Raw genomic sequence first — 6,111 nt, forward strand, 5'->3', positions numbered from 1 at the left:
AAATCATAGTAGATCACTCGTATATCCTTCCGTTGGATGATTTGACTCGAGCTACTAGACAGCTCATCGTTCGCATTATCCTCTAGCATCGTATCAGTTGAGTCTTGAAAACCTTCTTCTTCATCCATTTGGACAAGGTCTCTTACAGAGATTTCATCCACTATGCGTCGGCACTCGACCACCCCTTCCTTGTCAGGTACGTCTTCCTCTGTCTTCGGAGTTAGGCGGACATTCATCATCTGAAATGGAATGATACCATACCCTTCCTCATCACACAATTTGGTGAGGGTCGCCTCATTTACACAAACATCAAGAGTAGCTAGTATTTGTTGCCATCCAAACGGTTCAAACATCTCTTTTGGAAAAGGCTCTGGTATGTATGCTTCGTCTTGTGCAGTCCTATCAAGAATGCAGTCTTCATTTTTTAGACTTCCACAATTCGAAGCTTCTCCTGTCCATTGGTGAGCTTTGTCCTGGAGCCAAGCCAGTATTCCTCCTTCCTGGTCTTGTGGAATGCAAGTCTTCCCTGGGGTTCTTTCTACGTCTCTATAGCTATGATATGTGAAACTAATTTTCGTAGTGACATCCTTGTTCCTGAGATAAATATAGTCGTAGCCCCAATCTTGCACCATTTTGAGCTGACGCATGAATGGTCTGCCCAGTATGATATCGAAATTGCTGCTCTCATCGAAATCCATAATAGCAAAGGTGTGTTCATATGCAATTCCAGAAGAGGTTACTACAATTTGCTCCAAGATACCAATAGGTCTCTCCAGGTACCCATCTGCTAGTTGAAGTTTCATTCTAGTTTTTCTTAGAGCAAGTTTTCCCCATTTTTTCCACATTGCTTTGGTGGCTATGGCAATTCCAGCTCCACTATCCAATATCGCTACCAATTTTATGTCCTTGTACTCTACCAGTAGGGTAGCATTTCCTTCTTCACCTTCACAATAGTCCCCTACCTTGTTTAATGGCACTGGCTCATGTTTAGTTTGCTTCAAGGGTTGTGTCTTTAGTGTGTTTTGAGAAGCCTCGGGTGAAGGAATTACCAGCCCTATTTTTTTCAAAATTTTTGCGACCTCGTCCGAAAGATGCGGTCTAATATTCAATAACTCTGACAGAGTCAGTGTACAACGAATAGGGGATGACATCAGCTCGTGAAGAGTTTTAGTATCCATCATCTTAGGATTGGCTTTCCATTGAGATGGGACTTTACTTACCTCAGATTGAGTTTCAGGGTTACCAATAAATGAAGGTAAAGTCTTCAATGACTGTGGTTTACTATCTTCCGATATCGATGTGCCTACATTTCCATACAATGATCGGATGTCATTTGGGTAGAGCTCATGCTCCAGGTTGATTTTTGGGATAGGAGCTGACACAAGTGTGACACTTGCATCTTTTCTATTCCTAATCTGTTCCCATAGCTCTTGAGGCCATTGTTCTTCTACCTCCGGAATTGGCAGTGGTACTTGAGAATGTGTTCCATCTGTTGTATTGGCTACCACCCTCATATCCAACGGTGTTTCGTCTACAAGATTGGGTAGGTTATTATCTTCAATTCCCCTCTCCTCTAACTCCTGAATCTTTTCTCGTATGAGTACCTCGGTTTTTGGAGTCGTAGGAACTAATGGTTCCATAAGCGCTTGAGCGGCTTGAATGAGCTCTTTGCACATCTTTAGCCTCTCTTTCTCATGGCCTGGATGAGGGTACGTTAACCACCGATCCTCTTGGGTTTGGTTAGGCTTTAGCCTTGCCTTGTAAGCTTTCATAATTGCGTCCAAAGGTTTGAACACCATGTCTACTAAGACTGACCCTGTTGATGGCAGTTCCAACGGTTTCTTTATCTCGTTGTTGCCCTTAAGGTCTCTTTCCTTTGAAGTTGTTCCTCTTTTTTCAGCAATTTGGTTTCCAATGCCGTTTTTTCCTTTTCTTTTGGCTTTCATCTTGTTTTGTTTCGCCTTCCAAGATTTTCTAGGGGTTTGGACAGACAAGTTGTCTATCTCTGTTTGGCTGGCTAGGACGTTCCTTGCTACCTCATGTGATTGAGCTTTAGTGACCGCGTTTATCGGAATTTTCGTTTCTGTTTCCGATCCACTTGAGCTCGGCACAATCCCTATTTTGTTCATGGTTGCTTTTCCTTTGTTTTCGGGTTTTTTAGGCAGTGTGTAATAAAATGGTCAGTCGTGCATCCGTCACAGAATCCAAAAAATTTCACCCACTCTCCTTTGTTTGGACAAACTCTAGCCTAGTGATCACTGCCACATTCATAGCATGGTCCTACAGGTGGTGGAGAAGCTTGTGGAGCTCCTATCGGTTGTCCTGCTCTAGGAGGGTAGCCTCTAGGTTTGTAGCCCTGATTTTCCATAAACATGAGCATATTCTCATCGACCAAGTAATGATTTTTGGTTGGTTGTTCTATGTATGAGGGCTCGAACATTTTTTCCGAAATTATCCATGGATTATGTCTCTCTGGAGCATATGCATTCCTATCAATTTCCCTTTCATAAGTATTGTCTGAATCTTCTCGGTATGAGACTACTCTGATCAGAATGTGGTTCTATGGGTTGAGAAATCCTTACCATAGCTCTATTTTCCTGGGGTAAAGGAGGTTGATGTCCCAACACACATTGAGCTTTTTCTTGACCCAAGATTGCGTTATTTGGCCCCACTTGGTACCTTGGAGGGGGTGGAAGTTGTTGGGTGGATGCATGAATAGGTGGCCTGGTTTTAACCAGTTGAAAGTTTCTTTTGGAGGCTTAAAATTTAGGGGGTATGAAACTGGTGTTATGGGCAAGAATTGTTTGAATTAAATAATCATGTAGAGGATACAAAATTTTAATAATCGTGTGGAGGATTCAAAAACACGTGTGGAGCCCACGTTAGACGAATGTTCAGTCGAATGTTTGCATGACTGTACTTCTCCATATCTATGTGCCTTCCCTCCTTTTGCACCTTTCTCAGCTCACTCTACAACCCCCTATGCACGCTTCTTATTGTTCGCTATGGATAGAAACCTAAGAAAGAGCCCAAGGAATGAAGCCCGACAGGTCTCCCCCACAAAAACCCAACATTCTCCTATGAAGGTATGTCACCTCTCTCTGTCTCTTTGTGTGTTGTGTACAACGGACCTGTATGTGTAGTAGAGTATTGAGGTGTGGATATATTGAGTAATGAATATGGATTTATTCTTTTCAGAGACAGAAGTTACAGCCTCCTCCCAAAATCAACCGCTTTGTTCACCCCCAGGATGTGGAGGTGCCATTAAATGCATTCTGCACGACAAAGGAGGATTTTCACAGGGAATATGGGTTAAGTCTTGAGGGGAAAGATGTTAGGGAGTTGACAGATGCAGATGTGCCCATATCCGACTGGATGAAAGTTTTCACGTGTCTTCCAGTGAAGGAGAAAAAAGTGCCGATAAAAATAGCAAGGCCGGATCACAGGTCCGGTAAAGTGGGCCGAGTTTTCATGTGAGGTGGTGAAGAATGTGACCAATGAAGGTCACTTAGATAGGAAAAGAGAACAATGGAAGTTAGAGACTTCCCAAGTATCCACAGGAACCCCAAGTGGTTCTGCCATCTTGTTAGTAAATACCCCATCAGGAAGTACACCAGTCGGAAGTGGGCTATTTGTGACTACTCAGTTTGCATTTAGTGTTGAAGTATCCACTTCCTTGCAAGAACTACTTGTTGAGGTTAGAAAATCTCATGACAATGTATCAACCAAGTGTCAGAAGGCTAAGGATTCTGTGGTCAAATCTGTTGCTAATGTGCACCGTTGCAAGGGTGTCCTTGACACCATCCAAATGCACTTTCCTAACGATGCCAATGTACCAACAGGCTTGCTTGACAGGCTCCAAGAAAAATTTGACCAAGCAAAAGCCACCCTACAGCAGACACATGTATGCTTTTAAATCCATCTGATTGTAGTATAATACCTACAAAGTACTGGTTTGGATGTACAATATACTATAGTCTATATAATGTTGTGGAATGATTACACAATAATACCTATAAAGTAGATTGATTACTATAAATAATGGTAACATACCTGCAAAGTAACGGTTGCAATACCGGTATTGGTATTCTATTGGTGAACATGTTACTATAAGTTCTATCAATGATCACAATAACGGTATGAAAGCAACATAATATAGGTATAACAACAAAATAATACCAATATAGTAACAAAACATAACAGTAGTTTAGCACTAAAATAACGGTATGATTATAATAACCATATTGTACTGAAACTCTAATAGTGGAAATGGTATTATAAGTATTATGGATCTATCATACCGGGATGGGTAGAATGTGGTACCACAAAACCGAATAATAAAAAACCATAATAGTATGACAATAACATCAATTCAGTAAGGGTAGATGACAATACCGGTAGGATGTTATCATACCGGTAGGATTATATCCTACCGGTACGATTACATCCTACCGGTATGATTATATCCTACCGGTATGATTACATCTTACTGGTATGAATACATCTTACCGGTATGGTTATATCCTACCGGTATGGTTACATCCAAACGGTATGGTTAGATCCGACCGGTATGATTACACCCTAACGGTATGATAAAATCCAACCGGTTTGATGTTATCCTTCCGGCATAATGTTATCCTACCTGTATGATGTTACCGGATGTTTATCATACTGGTATGATGTTATACTATCCAGTATAATAACATCATACCGGTAGGATGTAGTCATACCGGTATGATAACATTATTATACCGATCTTCAAGCATTCATACCAATTTTATACCTGTTTGACATTGTCTGATAACTGAGGTCTCTTGCCTACAGGGAGAATTATCCAAATGCTTGGAGCGTGAGGAAACCTTTGGTCTCTGTGTCACGTTTGTGACAGACATGATTAGTCAACCAATGCTACCTGAAACCATAGTCTTTCCTGCACGAGTTTCAAATCCTGGACATAGTGTTGTTCTCATTGATGTGTGCAATGCTTGTGGTGTAAAAATTCATGATCACAATCGCTCAAGCCATGTTGTTCTATTGCCTTGTTCGCATGCATGGCATGCATTCTGCTATGCTTACTTGGCTGAGAAAGGAAAGTGCCTGCTTAAGGATTGCCCCGGAGTTATTTCTACAGAAGACCAATCCCTTCTAAAGAAGAAGCCAGTTGAACCATGCCCAATAACAAGTGAGAAAAATTTTTCAATGGGTAAGAAACACACCATGTTTTAATCAGGTGGTTGATTTTTGTCTTCTCTAATGTTTTTTCAGAGTCAAGCTGCTTCAGAACTACTGCCGGTAAAGACACAGGAACGATGCAGTGATGCCTGCATACAAGACACCTATGGAGGTTTTGCTTGATGAAAGTGTCCCTGGTAATGCTGAGAAACCTATTTCGGAAACAACAGAAGAAGTACAAAACTTTGAGATAAAGGAGCAGAGTACGACTGGTGCTGAAGGAAAAACCCAGAATGAGGAAGACGATGTGTTGCTAGACACTGGCGTGTGGGTGACAAGATCAAAAACCCCGAAAAAACGAGGCCAACGTGTCAAGAGTAATTTTTCTCATTGATTAAGGCTCATAAGTGATCTTTTGCTGCACAGCTTTCTAAAGCTGATGGTTGTGTAGATGTCAGGCTGGAGGGAAGTCCCGAGGAGACCCTTCTCAGCATATAAGAAAAGCAAAAAAAATAAAATCGAGAAGACTGCAGATGAGAAGTCTGAAATGGAGCAAAAAAGCAAGGAAGAGGAAGATACCTAGGGGCAGCCAGAAGAGGAGATGGACATAGAAGACACTAAGGAGATGCAGAATACCGGCACAAGTTCTGACCCTAAACCCAGAGCCTGCAAAAGATTATAGTTTGCCCCCCCTATGTTTCTTTTTATGTAACCACTTCTGAAATTAATATAACTTTCTTTCCCATTCGACGTCTCTTTCATCTTGTGCCTAATTTTTGAACATTGTGTATTTTTATTGTATGATTTCAATCTGTAGATATGTCATAATTGCATATTTAAATTTGAGTCTTGTGTAATTTTGCATCTATAGATATGTTTTCAGTTGAAGAATGGCACCTTGCAGATAGGTTCAGCGCTGACAAGCAGAATGGCAGGGCT

General features: G+C 41.3%; 1 pseudogene; it reads left to right on the plus strand.

Moving 5' to 3' along the window:
* The first annotated feature begins 5,317 nt into the window (after positions 1–5,317).
* Positions 5,318–5,894, plus strand: LOC147443333 (uncharacterized; annotated as a pseudogene).
* The last annotated feature ends 217 nt before the right edge of the window (positions 5,895–6,111 follow it).

Source organism: Adiantum capillus-veneris, chromosome 14 (assembly GCF_014529385.1).
Source record: "Adiantum capillus-veneris isolate H3 chromosome 14, ASM1452938v2, whole genome shotgun sequence".
In the NCBI taxonomy this organism is placed as follows: Eukaryota; Viridiplantae; Streptophyta; class Polypodiopsida; order Polypodiales; family Pteridaceae; genus Adiantum; species Adiantum capillus-veneris.